The sequence below is a fragment of the Pinus tabuliformis genome, chromosome 8, assembly GCF_031772625.1.
Source record: "Pinus tabuliformis cultivar Carrire ecotype Pingquan chromosome 8, CPIR1, whole genome shotgun sequence".
Lineage (NCBI taxonomy): Eukaryota > Viridiplantae > Streptophyta > Pinopsida > Pinales > Pinaceae > Pinus > Pinus tabuliformis.
In genome coordinates, this window is record NC_142294.1 from 441,419,919 (window position 1) to 441,438,953 (window position 19,035).

The following is a 19,035-nucleotide window of genomic DNA, read 5'->3' on the forward strand; positions in this document are numbered from 1 at the left end:
AAGGGATGCATTTGTGGGTAAAGGGTTTGGCTCGAGTCCGTGGTACACTCCGTTACAATGGGAGATCTATGGAAGCAATTATTGTGATGAAATAAAACAATAAGCAGTTCAAAGAAAGAGGTTGAGAAATTCAATGGGAAAAGTTTTGGTTGTGGAAGCTCAAAATGGATTTGTTCGTGAACAAAGATCAGTTGATCATTGTGGATCTAATTTTTTCACTGACGGGGATGTTAACAAAAGACTAGACCAAGTTGGATCGAAGGGAAAAAAGCACAATATGATTGTGTTTCTTAGATTCAGTATTACTAAATGTTTTAGGGGAAGCTACAACAAAGGCTTTATGGAGCAAGTTGGGGGCTTTGTATTAGTCTAAGTCCCTAGCGAACAAATTGTTCTGCAAAAAAGGTTCTATAACTTGAGGATGAAGGATGGAGACTCGGTGACAAAGCGTAGTAAGTAACGTATTATTTGTTAATACTAAGATTTCAAATGAATATAAGTGTATCATTTTTTTGTGATCTTTACCAGACTCATGGGATAGTCTTGTTGTTGCCATAGGTAGTAATGCAACTACCTTAAGTTTTGATGAAACAATCTCATCCTTTTTATCATAGGAGATGAGACACAAAACATGCAAAGTCATAAAATAAATTTCTTGTCTATAAGAGGATGCTTGATCTAGATTGAATCATTATATTATTTTTCATATATCTTGATGCTTTTATAGTGGAAAAAGGTGGAGGAATCAACTTATAGACCATTTTTACCGATGGATCACAGTTTGGAAATGTGGGGTTTGAAACTTTCCGAAAGCAAATTGAGGCCTCAAACAACATTTTTTTGGGGTAAAAATTTGTGCTCTAATGCGACACCTTTTAACACTATTCTACACATATGCATTTCCAACAATGTAATAATATCCTTAATAAAAATTTGTATGCAAAATTTATGCCAACCATAATTTTACCTTCTTTTTTTGACCACAATAATTTGAGAGGATGCAATGTTAGCCCCCATTATTCAATGAAAATGGATAGCCACTTGATCATGATAAACAATATTCTACAAGAGTCCATATTGTAACTCTAGGCAAGAGTTGAAGGAGTCAAACCTAACCACTAGTAGGCTATCGGGATAGGTTATAACCAGGCCATTGGGAGGAATAGGGGTTCCATTCTATTTAAGTGCATTTTGTTCCATATATGAGCAAAGTAGCCAAGAGTGGGAATGGAGAGAGAAAACATAGAGGGATGTGCAATGTAGAATCCCATAGGCAACAAGCCTCACTTCATTATACTTGCATCATTTTTCCATTGAGAGAAATAGAGCAAAGTAGCCTCACCTTCCAACTAGATTTTCTCCCAAAAGGGTTTCCCGAGTTATATCTTGTGTTAATTTGTGTTTTGTGAGTTTTATTCCATTGTTCTCTATTTTTTGCATAATTATAATTTGCATGCATATTCAATAAACAATAATTAACATATCCATAAATCTAAGGATAAAATAAATTCTCATAGTGTAGATTTCAAAATTTCTAATATATTTTAGCAAATTTGTTGTGGAAAATTGTCAAGTGGAATATTCATCGTAGTTTATGGATGAACACTCCTAGAATAGAAATAAAAATTAGTCCTCCAATGGGATATCTAAATGTAGAGGAAGATCTAAATCTCTAGAAAAAGTCGTTAGGGTATTTTGGAGATATGGAAAAGAAGGGCATTACAAGAAAGATTGTAGATCTAAAATTTTTAGGAAAGGGAAGGGATTTGAAGATGCTTCTTCTATAGAAGAAAAAAACCCCTTAGATGATGAAGGGGATGTGTACTTGGGTTCTTCAAGTACACTTTTATATCACAAGGCATGCTTGGTTGACTCAAGTGGATCCTTTCATGTGACTCCTCATAGGGAGTGGTTTTACGAGTATGAAAGATATGATGGTAGTTATGTTTTACTAAGAGATGACTCTGTTAGCGCTTGAAATTTCACCTCAGGCTGAGAAAGGTAAACCTCAAGGCAACATCAAACCATTTAGCCTCGTAGCTAGCCCTACGGGGCAGGAGAAGGCTCTCTCCGGTCTATCTCGTGAAATCTTCAATGGGATGAGATGACCAACAAGGTAACACTGAGGCTAGTAAACTGATAAAAAAGGTTGATTTGGGGTTTTTTGGGTTTTTGGTGGCAAATTGAGGAGAGGGCAATTTTGGGTGCGGGGATTGGACACAGTTTCTGCAGGGGGTTCCTTGGGGCGAGGTAGGAGACAGTAATGATGCCTTTAACTGAGGTGGATGGTCAGGAATGAAAGGTGAGGAACTAAAGAGAGCAAACAATCACTTTGAATTCTCTTTAGACAGTAGAAAACATTGAAATTAAACAAACTTAAAAGCAGAGCATGGCAGGCATGAATTCTTACTTTAACACTTCATTTGTTTAATGTGCAGAAGTAAAAGAAAGAAAATGAATCACATAACAAGCTTACAAGTACATTGAGAAGCACACCATCAACACATGAGTCCACAAGAATCCCAAAGAGGACTGCAAAACCCTGGTCTTCCTTAGCCATCAATTGCAGAGATACAATGAATAATACAATGAAAGCTTATCCCTCAAGAGTCCAACCATGAAAATGAGCATGAAAGTACATAATATAGATGATCTAACCTCTTTCCCTGCCTCCATGGGTCGAGCTCACTATCATAGGAGCTGTTTCAACCACTTCTAAACTAAGCACTACAAACTAGGCAGTCAAAACAACTTGCCTCTATAAACTTGGAAACCAATTCATACATTACATATTTACCCATTACATGAATGAATCTTCTAGAAGTGTTAAACAAGAGTAAAAGTGTCTTAGAGTTACAAAAATTAAATCAAAGATAATCATCCTCAACCCCAAAAAGTCAAACTGAGTCAAATCTGCGTTTTCTAGGCTGTACAGTGCAATCTGGCAAAAAACTGCCTGACAGGTCGCGCCCCCTGCCTGACGGGTCGCGCCCCTTTGGAGCTCTGTTTGAGGCACTTGCAGGTGGCCAAATTGGGCAAAAGTGGGCTTGTTGGAAAGGTCTGTGAGTCTACTTTCCAACCAAACTAGAATTTTTGAATTTGGAGGTCATTTGCCCTGTCAAAACTTAATTCTCCCAAGACTGGTTTTTGCAACTCAAAAAAGGGGCAGAAAGTCAAATTTTGCATGTATTTTGACCTTCTGGAGGCCCAAAATTGCATAAAAACTCAAGTCCATCCATGGGCATATGTAACTTTGCATAAAAAATCAGGAAATGCTGAGTTTTTGTGAAAAGGAGTTGCCATGACAAAGGGTCTCACCGGGGGTGAGACCCGTTAAAGAGCCAAAACCTGTAAATTACCAAAAAATGCCAAAATTACCCAAAATTCTCAAATTTTTTTGGGATTTGAGCTGTGGATAGGCTATTGAGTGCCATGATCTTTGAGTGAAGCCTCAGCCAAGATATAGAGTGGAATGGTCTTCTTTTTCCCTTTTAGAGCCTCGGACAACCGCCTTTGAAACATCTTTATTTTGGCCTTGCACACATGCATTCTTGCCTAGTAATGGTTTTTCATGTTCCTCAGCAACTTTTTGTCTTGGTTGGCCTTAGCCAACAACCTCTCCAAGTGTGCGTTCTCCTGAATAAGCATAGACTCTCGGTCAGCAGGCAATGGGTCACCGGGTCTTCTACGGTTCAAGGTTCGGTCACTACGAATCCTCCATAACTCATCAAGTGCTTTCTCCTCCTCCAATTGTTTGTTGCGCTGCTCCAGGTAGGTGATGGTCCATTGGGCACCCTCAAATCTCCTCTGCAAAACATCATTTTCAGCTCTGAGATGCTGAATGATCTCCTTTGCCTCCTGGCTAGGAGAACTAGTCTCAAGATCAACAAACTCAACATCAGGAACTCCTGATGGACCCTCATCAATCATGGGCTCTTTGCCCCTCTCTGGTACCAGTGTTGGTGAAGAAAGCGAGGCCCCTTCCACCTGATGTGGAGATAACACTCGCTGAGCTGAAGATGAAAGCGAGACCCCTTCCACCTGTTGTGGAGATAGTACTCGCCTGGCTGCTGCAAATAAGGCCCTTGGGCCTTTCTGATAGGTGACCAGAGGTGAGGAGCTGACAGGTCTAGTGACAGGGATGTCATGCTGGTGTGATGCTCCTCCCTCCTCGTGAACAACCTCAGGGTGTGGCTGTGATGGTGCTGTGAAAAACTCACGAGAGATGAACTCCTCCCATGAGATGCCCTGCTGAGTCAACTGATGCAAGACTATGAGTTGAATCAAACCATAATGACATAGGCTCCTGTACTGCTGGGCCGGTGTCTTCCTCTGTAACATGGGCACCATCCTCTGAATGTTCTGAAAGAAGAAAATCGGGATGTTCATCATCCTCACTCGGGTGAAGTGCATCAAGAGGCGAATGTGATATGAATACACCTATGAAAATCTGCCCTCACAGGTAAAATAGTGCATAATAAGCCTCATGATGGGAGCATACTCGCTCCGGAGAAATCTGAATGGAAAAACACCCGCCAAATGTCTCATGAATGGTGGCCGGACATAAGGCTCAAAGTGAACAGTATCTAGCATCTTGCGCTTATGCCACACCTCACCAACATTAGGTATCCCTGTAGCATGTGAAATCACCTCGGGTGTCAATGTAAAGTCCACCCCTGCAAGGTTGACATGTCCATCATGCAAATGTAAAACAAAGAGGCGGGCCAACTCTTTGTGATGTTGAATCCAAGAGATCCTCTCACAAAACTGATAACAAGACATGTACTGAAAACAAGTGACTGCCATAGGACAAGCCTGTAATTCTGCCAAAGAGGTGGGCTCCTCTCGCTTATGATGTCCACCCTTACCACCCTTACGAGGCTTCCTCTGTACTTCAACCTCTGTAGATGTTGAATGGTCATCACTTTGCTCATAAGTCTCGGTTTCTAACATGGTTTAGGAGCAAAGTGGACAAACTGTACTGCTATCTCTGCCTGTAAAAAGTATTGAATTCTATGCTGTTTCAAGGGGAAAAAGACATGAGGTAAATGTTAGGGGAGGGACCTTTTAACAAGGAATTGGGAATATATAAATATAACAGGGAATTTTTAAGGAAAATGTTGCAAACCATTATGCATATAGGAATACATATTTCAGGGATATTGGGAAATCATTTGCAAAGATCACTGCATATGGAAAAAAACATTTATGAAAGTGAACATGGGAATATGCATACATGTATTAATAGGGGAGATAGGGAAACATATGCACAAAACTTCTGACATATTCACCAACATTTTTATTGCTTACACATGCATATGGTGGAGGGAAATTAGGGTTTGAATTTGTGATGCTTTGGGAGAGGGGTAGGGTTTGCATTTTTAGTGATTTAAGGAGAGGGGAGGATTTGTAGTTCATTTATAAAATAGTATGGGGAAAAATAGATATACATATAAGTGTGAGTGAAAGGGAAAGGAGGGAAACAAATACAAAGGAAAAAACAACACCTTGAAACAACATAAACCCCAACACATTTTGCCCATTAACATTGCAGTCATATGAAGAGGTTTCACTTGCAAAATTTTGATCATTAAACATGTTCATGATATCCACCATTCATAACCAGCAACCATTCCATGTTTAGAACACCTACCTCAAACGATTTGATGGCTTGGAGGGCGTTTGAGCGAATTTGTTTGGAGTTTGCAGAGATACAGTTCAACGGGTCGTGCCCCTCTGACGGGTCGCGCCCGTTGTTTTTCTGCACTGGAAACAACCCTCTGACGGGTCGCGCACCAGTCTAATGCCCGAAATCACTCTGTTTTTTCTCCTTTCTCTCAATTACTCTCTCAAACCTCTCTTGCAAGCGTCTAGGATGCACAATGAGAGTGATAGGAGGGAATTTGGGTTTTATAAGTTTCATTTGAAAAAATTTCATTCACAAACCCACTTTCTAATGTTTCCTTTTTGACACTTTATAACACTGACTTTTTGGTTTCTTTTGTCCTAAATTTGACTCATTGGGTGCTTTGACTTGATTCTTTTTGCAGGTAGATCATCGGAGGGATCTTGGCAAGGGGACAAGGGTTGCATTTGTCCGCTGAAGACCTTTGAAATTTCATCACTCATTTACAAAAAGTTGAAAAATGACCTTGCCTTTAAAAACAGAGTTTTTAAATCCAAGGTGAAGATTAGCTGTACCAGATAAGAAATCTTGAAGAAACACTTTTACAATCATCCTTCTGGCTTGCTGAATACTCATTGATTTTTCAGACACATGACCCTGTAAACATATTTGACCAAATCCCTAGACCTAGGAAATTGACCTCAAGACAAGACAAGACAAGCTTGAAAGAGCTAAATGACTGAAATGACCTGAACTAGTAATGCCAAGAGGGGTACAACACACTAGCTCCTCCATTAGGGTTATGGCATGCCTAACGGGATGCAAAAATTGACAATGATGAGACACCTACTTATGCAAATGCAAAGAACTTTGATCGCTGATGGAGGGCTTCAAGACCGACACTAACAGACTCGATAGCAAGAATAATAGGACGCGAAAAATTAAAGTTGAAGCTCATGGGTGGAAGGATTAGAACACCTGGTATTATAGAATTGGCTAGAAATTTTATTTTTGTATGTAAGATGAGTGATGCAGGTGTAAAAACAATGTTCGAAAAGAATACCAATAGGATGGTTTGAGCAGCATTGGTATTTTTTAGGGGAGTTTGGATTGGAACTCTATATAAGTAGTTGGGAAGCATTATTAGTGATGGGTGCAATAGTTTTTTTGTTCCTAAGAGTGGAGCTGAAGAAGGGAAAACTTCTACAATCTCTGGAGAAAAGACTATGTTGTAGCATCAGAGACTTGGACATGTCAGAATGAAGGGCCTTTGATTATTTCATAGTAATGGTATGGTAGAAGGTATGTCTAATTTCTCTTTGGTTTTTTATTTCTATGAACATTTTTCATATGGGAAGAAGAACCGAGTAAGATTCTCCTCTTGTTCTATGAGGTTAGAGGGAATATTACAGTTGGTGCACAATGATCTGTTTGGATGTGTGTTGGTTCCATCATGTTGGGTTGTGTTATATTCTTTCCACGACTAGCCCCAGTATTAGGTGGAAAGACCTACATATGGTTTTGTGAATGGATTTCGCACATGGTTTTGGGTGTGATGGTTTTCTTTCTATAGTATTTGTAGATCCGGTCAAGGGAACTATGGTTATGTTCTAATCCAGGGTTAATGGATTGGGGTTTATGGATGCTTCGGCATGTATATATATGTATTGTAACATTGAAAGGAATATAATGAAAAATCAATCTGGTAGTCCCGGTTTTGGGATCCAGGGAAAATCTTTGTGTATATTTGTTTTATTTGTTATGCTCTCGCCATTGTTTATTTTTTGTTCTTAGAATTCGTATGTAGGTAATTCCTGTACAGGGTTAAAACCTACATTTAGTATTAGAGTTGTTTTGGCTTCAAGGGGACACCTTTGCTACTGAGGGGTTTTTCTCGGCCTGTGGTAGATCTTGTTCAGTGGGAGATCTACAAGATCGATTCTTATGGGGAAAGAAGATGGCGAGCAATGGAAAGATAAAGATTGAGAAATTTAATGGTTAGAGCTTTGAGTTGTGGAAACTCAAGATGGAGAATTTGTTGGTGGATAAAGATCAGTGGATCGCGGTAGATCCAGGTACCAAACCAACGACAGTGTCCGATGAAGGATGGAAGAAGTTGGGTTGGAAGGCAAAAATAACAATACGATTGTGTGTCTTAGATTCAGTATTCTTAAATGTATCAGGGGAAGCTATGGCAAAGGATTTGCGGGACAAGTTAGGGACTTTGTACCAATCTAAGTCTTTGGTGAATAAACTGTTCCTACAGAAAAAGCTGTATAACTTGAGGATGAAAGATGGAGACTCAATGACAGAGCATCTAAATGCATTTTATATTATGGTAAGCCAATTATTATCTGTTGATATTAAAATTTCAGATGAAGATAAGTGCATCAATTTGTTGTGTTCTCTTACCAGATTCGTGGGATAGTATGGTTGTTGCAATCGGTAGTAGTGCAACTGCCTTGCAGTTTGATGAAATATTATCATCCTTACTGACGAAGGAGATGAGACAGAAAAATATGGAGAGCCAAAATGGTGATGCCTTGTCTGTACAAGGGAAGTCCCTGAAGAGAAACAAAAAGAAGTCCTCGAGTGGGAGATCTAAATCTCCAGGAAAACCTGTAAAGGTGTGTTGGAAATGTGGAAAGGAAGGGCACTACAAAAGGGACTATAAATCTAAACCTCCTGAGAAAGGAAAGGGATCTGATGATACTCCTACAAAGGTGAAAACCACCTCAGATGAAGGTGGGGATGTGTACTTGGCTTCTTCTTCAAATACACATGTAGATCATGAGGCATGGTTGATTGACTCAAGTGCATCCTTTCACTTCACTTCCCATAGATAGTGGTTCTGCGAGTATGAGAAATATGATGGTGGTGATGTCTTCTTAGGGGAAGACAGGAAGGCTAAAATCGTTGGTTGAGAAAAATTCAAGTTCAAGTTGCAAGGTGGAAGGATTAGAACACTTCCGGGTGTTCTACATATTCCCGCATTAGCCAGAAATCTGATTTCTATAAGCAAGTTGGATGATGCAGGTGTAAAAATAGTGTTCAAGAAAGATACCTGCAAGATGGTTCGGGGAGCACTGGTATTGATGTGGGAAGTTTGGATTGGAACTATGTACAAGCTGCAAGGTAGCACTGTTATTGATGGGTGCAATAGTTTTGTGGTTCCTGAAAGTGGAGCAAAAAATCTAGTGGTATTTAGAGAAAATACCATGCTATGGCATCAAAGGCTTGGACATATTGGAGAGAAGGGCCTTTGAATACTTCATGGTAAAGGTATGTCTAATAGCTCTCTGGATTTTGATTTCTATGAAAATTGTGTATATGGGAAGCAAAATCGAGTGAGTTTCCCCTTTAATGGTAAGAGGGCGAAACAGATATTAGAGCTAGTGCACAGTAATGTGTTTGGACCTGTTTCGGTTCCATCACTGGGTAAGTTTGTGTACTATGTATCATTTATAGATGACTTCTCAAGGAATACATGGATATATTTCCTCAAGAAGAAATCTGAAGTCTTTGACAGGTTTAAAGAATTTAAGGCTTTGGTGGAAAACTAGACAAAGAAGAAGATAAAGGTGCCAAGGACAGATAATGGTGGACAGTTTTGCAAGAAGGAATTTGAAGAGTTATGTAAGAAGTGTGGTATAGCACGACAAACGACTACTCCATACACACCTGAGCAAAATGCAGTTGCAGAAAGAATGAACAAGACATTGATGGAAAGGGCAAGAAGCATGCTCGATGGTGCCAAGCTAGGACAGGAATTCTGGGCAGAGGCGATGGAGACTGCATGTTACTTGGTCAACATATCACCTTCATCAGCGTTGGAGGATAAGACTCCACAAGAGGTATGGGCTGGTGAGAAACCCTCTCTTTGACATCTGAAGGTACTTGGATGTGATGCTTATGTACATTTTCCAAAGGATAAAAGAACAAAGTTGGATAGTAAATCTAAAAATTGCATCTTTATTGGGTATAAGGATGGTTTAAAAGGTTATAAGCTTTGGAACCTAGTAACAAGGAAGGTTGTGTACATCAGAGATGTGGTGTTTAGAGAGGTGAAAGATGTTATTAAACATGAAGTCCTACCAAAGGAACCTGAGAAGATAGAGTTTGAGATAAAGGAGGAAGAGTCAAACTCTGCAGCAGAAGAGGAATCAAAAGATGAAGAGCCACAAACTCCAGTTGTGAGAAGATTAGTTCGAGAAAAAGGCAGCCAAAAAGGTATATGTTACACAGTATTTGTCATGCCTCCTGCACTTCCCTGCGGCATACCCTGAAGTGCCCGAAACATTATCATTATACAGTATACTCATCAATGTATACAAATCAAATCCCTCCTTTAACTTTGCTTGGAAAATATCTGGAGCTTTCCCTAAAGAAATGACTCATGAAATCCTAAAATGAGAATCATCGCCCTTATGAATCTCAAAACCGTGATGATTGCCTTTTGCACCTTGTTAAGCCAGTGATGGCATCAATATGTTATCTCTCATACTCGTGATGGTCTCGAAAAGGAAGTTTTCCCAAAAATGATGAGAAGCTTCGTGATCTAGAAGCTTCTAGAGTGGCGAGTTGGAGGTGGTTTCGCATAGATGAGGTTGAATCCTCCTAATTTGATCTCTTGGTCTCATCCCTATGAAATACATCCTTAAGATGTGGGCCTAATCATATCTTTGGAGGAGGTCTAAATCCCTCTCCCAGCCTATAAATTTCCCCTCTACCATTCCCAAATGGTTGATCTATGTCCATTTGCACCCATATGCTGAGCTTGTGCGTAGAGGTTATTCATTAGACTTGGAGAAGGAGTGTTGGAGAGTTTCTTGGCTTGGACTTGGATTACCACTCAAGGAGAGCCTTTCAACATCAAGGCTATGGTTGTAAGCTTCCCCTTTATTCTTTAAATAATAATACAACTGTTGGTTCATCTTCCCAATATATATGTTCATGTATGTATTTGTTTGGCATTCCTTGATCAGCTAAATAGATTATTATTGGATTTGCTATTGGTTTTGGCATGCTTTGTTGTCTCCTAGATACTTGTGTAGGAACATAAGCACTAAAAGAAGCATGAACGAGTCCATGACACAAGCAATTCGAGGATCTCAACAAAGGAAATTATATTAGCATCAGAGCAAGGTAGGCCATCTCTCTTGTTCTACTTTTCAGTTATAATCTAGGAAGATGTCTAGTTGATTTTCCTTTCAAGTTGCTAGACCCACTCATTGGGCTAGAGGGATCGTCTATGTCCGCAAAGAGGATTAACCTTGTCAACAAAATGGCGACTCCACTACTGTGCCTGTGACCCTTTCCTTCCTTTATTTCACCTTGTCTTTTAACGAGTTTGATCAATCATTGATTTTTAGACTTCATTGCTTGCTTGCAGTTAGTGTCATTGCCTGGTAGATGCCTGAAGATTGTTAACTTGAGCCATTTTTTAATATTTTGGATTTCTTTGTCCTTTTCCTCGACCATCGCAGATATGAGCCTGACAGTCGCGATGATATCGCGAGGTTTTTAGTTACAATAGCGATGATAGCTACTTTACTCCTAACATGTGTGATGATTGCAGAAAAATATGAAATTTAGGGTTTTCTCTTTGATTTTCAATTTCGGTTGTCTTCCCCCTGAGATTTACCAGTGTGTTTCTCATTGACCCTCCCATTGTCTGATTACAATTGTCTTTTAGCTTGGCTTGAATGTTCTTGAAGTTTTATTAGCCTTTTAGGGTTCTAGGTCTTCTAGGTCAACCTCAGTACATTCGTTGGTCTTCCCACCAGAGGTCAGAGATTGATTGCCTATGCTAAATATTCTTTGTATGTTCAGACGTGCTTGCAGTTTACTTTTGGTTCTTGTGACTTAAGTTGTTTTCATTAGAGGATATAGTGAAAGTTGCTTAAGCTTCATTTGATGAACGATAGATCACAGATCGATTGTCTCTTTGGAATCAAAAGAAAGTGTTTGCTTTGAAGTTGTTTATGTTTCGAACTGAAAGTGAAAGTGCCATTCTTTTTCTAGTTATCGAAACATTTTGTGTTGCATTCGAATCATTGATGTGAAAGATATTTTCATACTTCTTGGTTTGCTTGCATTATCTTTCCCTTTGCACTAGATTACATTAGTTTCATTTTGAAAAGAGAAAAATCATCATTACATCTTAAAGAAATTTTGCTTTAAGATTTGTTTTGGCATTGCATTTGCTTATCATATGAAAGATTAGATTTCATATTTTGCATTTAGCATTTGAAGATGGTCATAGATGCATATTTGCATTTGGTTTGATGCATGATTTGAGTGATTTTCTTCCCTACATAGATAAACTTCATCGAATTGAAAGATTTCATTTCATCATCTAGTTTGCATGTTATGAAGAAGAAACATCATTAAGGCCTTGAAATTGAGACATAATTACAAGGTCATTTGTAAAATCTATCAATTAACCTAAGGAGAATTTGAAACATTAACGATCATATCTAGTGTTCTAGGTTAGAGACATGCTTCAGAGTCTTTAAAACTTAGCAGTTGTCATTCGCTTTGGCATTAGACAGTGCTAGCACGGACTTGTGCTCCCCGTATGTCGCGTATATAAAGGGAGGCCCCTCTAGGTTGCAATCCTTTATCTATAGGAAGCCGAGTCTGCCACCCTATAAACTTGATACACTGAACAAAACATTCTGGGAGATTGCCTACACGTACGTCAAGTCCTTGGTCAATTTATCAGATGAGGTGTATATTGCAGTTCACAGTTACTTGGTACTCCTTTTACCTAGATTCACCTGAGTAGTAATTTGATCTTTTCTAACTCTTTAAATTGAAGAGATCATTGAGCAACTTGTCCTTTCACGCTTACAAAACTATTGAAAGTGACCAGAGTCACCTTTTCGCCCTTTTATTGACTCTTAAAACATGAAAAGGCAATGTTTTTGTTTCTAAAATTTAATTTCCCACAATAAAAATGTCAATCCCAAGCAGTTGCCTCTTCAACCGAATTGAGTAATTCCCTGTTAATTTCAAGATTGTTAAAGCCCTAATCAAATTGTTTCCTTTGCTTTTGCTATTGAGGGGAATCCATTGTGGCTGAACCATTCAGTCCATCTCATAGTTCCCCTTCGTTGTCTGATACTAAAGGGTCCTCCCAAGGAGTTCACCCGGAACTTCCTCAGTCACTTGAGGATAAAAGTGTTAAACTTGGAATTGTTCTGAGTATCCAACCTTTGTCTTCTCGCCTGCCTCCACCAAATTCCTAGTCACCATAAGAATTTGATCCAGATTCCTCTGATAATCCTATCTAGACACCCGAGAGTCCATATATTCCAGAAAGTCCGGAAAGATTGGTTGCTTTCCACCAAACCCATTGTTTGATCCTGTTGTGATATCTCCATAGTGTCTGTACAGTCCGTATAACATGCCTAGTGTTCCTTTGGAGTTATCACCTCACACGTCTCAGGTTCCTCGTCGCCAGTTGTTTCAATATATGGAGTTAGAAGGTGAGATCCCAGTCTCCTCTTTGGGTCATTCAAAAGTTTTCGCTACCCACACTCCTCACGTAGATGATGAGCAGGGATATGAGTTCCCTCCAGAAGGCTTCCCTTTTACGGGAAGAGTCCCATCTCTCTCTAATCCTGAGTTTAGTGAGCCCATATTGTCACATGGTTATACGTCTCTAGCCCAATTGGTTTTGGGCACTCCTAGTACCTCATCATTGTATCAAAACCCCATCTGGCCTTCCTATGCTATGCCTATGTCAGGTTCGTTCGTTTAGAACACGACCTCTCAACCGATTGTGAAAACTGAAGTCACTTCAGTTCTGGTTCAACCTACCATTCCATCTCAAACTGTTTTGTCATTTCGACCGACTCTTCCGGTTCAACCGACAGTCTTAGGTCAGATCTTGGTAAGTTCTTATATCCCTCCAGCGAGTGGACATATTGTGCCACCGCCTGGGTGGAAAGATCCAAATGTTCCCATTATGTCTGGCGAAACCAGTGTGAGTGGATTACAAACTCACATGTTTGGAATGAATCAACCCTTTTACGATGTTATTCCTAACTCTGCTAGTCCATTTGGGTCTGGTAACGTCCAATACCAGCAACCATATATGGCTTAGGTCCCATTCCAATTGGCTTATGTCCCATATGGTTCGTAAGCTATGGTAAATCCGCCTTACATTCCTCAAGATGGGCCTTATGTTCAGCCTGACCAATCCACTATGCCTGGTGGACATGGTCAAATCCAATTCAGGAACTATCAATACCCTCAGGGTATCACCCCAAGAATTGTCGAGATACCCTTACAACAACAAGGACAACCTTCGCAACAACAAGGGAAACCTTCGCAGCAACAAGGGAAATCTTTGCAACAGTAAGGGCAAGCATTGCAAAAACAAGGACAAATGCTACAACCGCAAGGGCAACCTTTGCAACAGTCACAACAACCTTTGCAACCATAAACATAGTTTGTTCAATAGTCTTCCCAACCTTTATCCTCGCAAATCCAACCTTTACAGCCGTAGGGCCAACCTTTACAGCAGAAAATCCAACCTTTGCAGCAACAAGGTCAGCCTTGGTAGCAACAAGCCTTATATGCATATCAACAAGGTCAACCTTTGCAAGGTCAAGGTCAACCCCTGCAGCAACAGGTTCAAAATCCTTACGTCTAGGGTCAACAAGTTCAACATCCTTATAACCTGTATGCCACATACAATGCTCATCAATGACCTATGGCAGGGCAATATCAAGCCTACCCAGGATTGAATCCTCCTTATGGGAAAGGTAACCTCAATGGGGACAAAATCATATTCCATATGGACAGAATCCTCCAATGTGGGGGAAAAATCCTTACCAACAAGGATGGACTCTGTATTTTAGGTCTCCTCAAAGGCCCTATATGCCATTTAACACGCAATTGCCTTTCTTGGCTACGTTGGATCATTACACTAAGGATTGTCCCCAACGATATGAAGTTAGTCGCTTGTTAAAAGGGACTTTGACTGTCTTAAAAGAACCCTTTTCATCACAACAGATCCAATTGGTAGACCAACCTCAGTCTTCTGCTTCCTCAGGTTCCCAAGTGTTCATGATGCAAGGTTCATCACCAATCTCAATCGCTATTTGAACCAAGGACTATCAAGCTACGTTTAAGTAGACCATGGAGAAAGAAGTTGCTGATACTACTTCTACTTCTAGTCCGTCCTCTTCCGGTCCGCTCCATATCGAGCGCCCTGATAGTGATTCCGTCATTCGGCCACCCCTTAAAGGTGTTCTTCGGAAGTCATCTTTTAATACGAATGCTAGAGCTGCACAACATTATAATATTGTTGAGGATTTAGCTCAGGCACCTTTGGCGATGTCTGCCTTGGAGGTTCTTCAATCCTGTCCAACGTAGTGGAAGTCACTGTTGTCTACTATAGGTGCTATTGATCCTTCTGATTCAATTCTGATTACTTTCAATCTAGAGAATCATGTACCTTGTCTTCCTCATCAGATCACATTTCTGATCCAGGTCCTTATCAAAGGAAAGACGATTCATCGTGTTGTACCTTAAGAAACCAATTTCCTGGCTGTGGGGAAATTGTGCAAGACATTAATGTTTGTAATTACTTTCACTTATTTATTACTTAATTATAGGCTATGTTCTCAAATGAAGGACCTGGATAACTTGGTTTTTAGCCCTTAATACATATGTGACCGGAAAATCTTAGAATGCCAATTGTTGCTAGATATAAATGATGAATGAAGAAAGCTTGAAGGAGAAGTTAAAGATAATATGCTGCTTAACATAGAACCTACTATCCGTCACTTAGAAGAATTATGAAAATGAGAACTGAATCATAGACAATATGCTGCTTGACACAGAAACTATTATCTGCGACCCTTGGAGAAGTTAAAGATAATATGATGCCTTACACAGTAACTATTACTTATAACTTAGAAAGGAAGGTGAAAACTTCAAGTATAGGAGCGCTCTTTTAAGGAATTTTAACTTTATCTACATAAGCAAATAAAGACCTGCAGCTTCATTACTATACTTGAAAGAAGAAAACATAAGATGACACATGACAAAGAAGTTACAAAATTATACCCAACAATTCATGGAAACTTCTGATTCTTTCATTAATCAACATCTATATTAGGAATATAATAGCTTAGTCTCTAGGTTCTCCAAAATTCCAACCCTTTCTTTGTAAATTTTCCTCTTTTTATACATTGTGAAACAGTTGCTGATCTAAAACTGTCAAACTACTAAAACTATTTCCCTAACTATCTGAAGTAAGAATTATTACAAAACATTACACAGAGGGTAAAGACATCTCAAAGAACATAAAATAATGGAAAATAACTAAACATAGAAGATGATAACGACTGATGGATTTTTGGCTCTATTAATCGGCTCTTGAGTTCTTCTGTAGATGCTTTAATAATGATTAATCTGCTTTTAACCATAATAAATAGTGTTTGACTTTGACTTGTACATAAATATGGGCTTATGCATGTATTGAGTGCACTTTAATTGGCCAAAATGCAATTGAACCGCACTAATCACCTTCCTTTGAATTTGCCTCTAACACTGATTTTTCCCCTTTATACAGCGAAATCAACACAAACCTTTTGTTTACCGCAAAACTTAAAAGGAATTAAATCTGTTGCATAAAATCATCAGTTTCGCCTTTACACTGCTTCATTGACTTCCCATGCTTATCACAATCAGTACTTTTCATTGTTATATCGAGCCAATCCTTACTAATTTGCGATATGGCGGACGTGTCAGAGGTATTAAGGATAATGCATATATTCTCAGGTCCAGAAACTCCATCGCTCATAACAATCGGGAAGTGTTATGCGATATCACAGACCCGCTGAGACTTTAAAACATAATATATATGTTTTCGGATCCGCTTATCGCAAATTGCAATCAGCGGAACCAACATCCATTGCTCTACGGACCCGCTGGAAGTAATAAACGTGATATATATATGTCTTTTCGGGTCCGACTAGGGGTGATTTCATATAACTGCCACTGCGATTTGATCACATCACAACCAAAGCACCGCTCTTTAACACTTGTCTCTTTCTATTATTTGATTACGATACACAATGTGCTTTGCGACATGTATCCTTATTCATTCAAATGTGTTTCTATACTTTCTTTTAGCGATTTCGATATGTAATTACCACAAACAAAATACTTCTTTACTTTTAGGCTTTGCGGGGGGTAAAGAATATAAAGGAGTTTCATTGAGTTTGAACTCCCGATAGTGATATAACTAATAAATAAACTTCAAACAAAATATAAGCTACAACATCTGGCTCCAACTGGGGATAGTGCTTTTTCCCCAGAAGCACTAAGAACCGCAGATTAGTGCCTTATCCATTGGGCATGGAGTCATATATTGCTTCGGCAAGCTTAACTGTTTGAAAATTTGTACAGTGAACCCTTGCCGATATCTGCAGTGATAGGATGCTTGTCGTTCAATAGCAAAATATTGAGAATCGTAGATCAATAGCCTTAGTTGGGCATGGAGTCAAAAACTGTGAAAACCCTGAAATTTAATAAACTGAAACCTGACATTCTTGAAGTTTGAGACCTTTGCAAACAGGTTTCCAACTGGGATAGTCATCCTTATTTATCCACTGAAATTGAACTAAAGAACTACAACTGAAAACCAAATGCTCAACACCTGAGCTTATTTATGTACAGGTTCCCACCTATGTGCATGATTGATCTCCATCAGGTGAAGTCAATCTTCCAATGGTACCAGGTTAGCATCTGAGTGCTTGATCTAGAACCATTCTGCCAGTTAATCTTGAAAATACAATTCATCCTGAACAAAAAATAAATTATGCATAAAAGCAGCTCACAACAAAAACTAGGAGTATATCCAGAAAATGATATGTGTAGACTACTGATAAATTCTTCCATGTAATCTGCCACAGGATCTTCAAGAGAATAAGAAAAAATATGGTCCTGATCAGCTCCAAAAAAAAAATTCTATGTATGAAGGTTCTTGCTCAAATAGACCTTCTGTTGGGATAATATGATCAACAGAACAATCAGCAACATCTTTAAGACAATGATCTATGTCACTTTCTTGTCTCCACTTTTCATCTCTAAGCTTTGATTGAAAATAATTTGTAATAATAACCTCAGGAAGAAAAAGAAATTCTTTCACACCACTATATGACATATGATCAACTTCAAATAGATTGTTTATCTTTGATTCATGGGCATCATTATGTTCTTCAATGCAATGATATATAATCTCTTTATCAACTTTCTTTTTACATAAGCTAGCCTCTTTTTCTATGGTAGATGACTCAATATATTGTTGGCCAACTTGCTGATTTCTTCCTGTATGTTTGTTACACTAAAAAATGTCACCATGACTATTTGCAGTTAGTATGGCTCCATCCACTGTCATACTATCCTCCTTGGCAAGTCTCATGCCTCTGCTCTTCATGTCAAACTTCAAGAAAGAGAGAAAAGTCATTTAAAGTCAATTATCTCTGGGTACGCAGTTTCTCTTAGCCTTACCTGCGTGTACGCACCCAAAGTTCACAATACCTGCGTACTTGTACGCTCTGTATGTAAAGGGGTGGGTGCGTACTCCTGTAAAGGTCAAAAGGCGCAAGTTTCACTCCAAAAAAGTTACTTGTGGTTATTTCTAGAGCATTCTAGAAGCTTGTTTGACGTGTATGAAGCGCCTCCAGATAGTTCATGTATCCCTACCAAAGAGGAACTTATCCCATCAAGAGGGGAGCTATCCCATCCAAAGAGGGGCTTATCCCATTGATGGTGGACCTGAATAACTTCCTCTAGAGCACTATAAATACAGGCATTGGGCCAAAGGGAAGGGGAGGTTGAAAGCTGAACATTCCTAAGGGTAGATGCTGCTGGAATTAGGATTTCCTTGTAGAGGCTTGTGAGGAGAGATTAGCATCTTTGCTTGTTTCATTTGGAAGTGGGTGAGCTGATCAGAGTAAAGGAGAACTCTTGTGGACCCTGGGAGGGACTTGCACAACACCAAGGCTCAGGTTGTAATGGTTCCTTTTGTTACCTTTTAATACAAATAAGTCCATTCTTCTCAACAATTTGTTATTTATGAGTTGTTTCATATACTCTTTGGTCTATATGTTAAATATGTTTTATTTTATGTGATATTCAGGTGCTATTTAATCGTTTGATTGTTAGTGAATGCAGGTTTCGAAGGGAAGGAGGAGCTCATCCGGATCAACAAAGCTGGACTACTACAACAGCGTTGGGTTACAGGTAGGATCTAAACACTTGATTTCTCATATTGTAAAGGCATATTTAGTGAATGATTGCTCTTATTTGTCTTGTTTGTCACTAGAAAGTCTTAGGCTTCTAGGGAGGTCGGTTGTGTCCGCACTAACGACTCTTTCCGC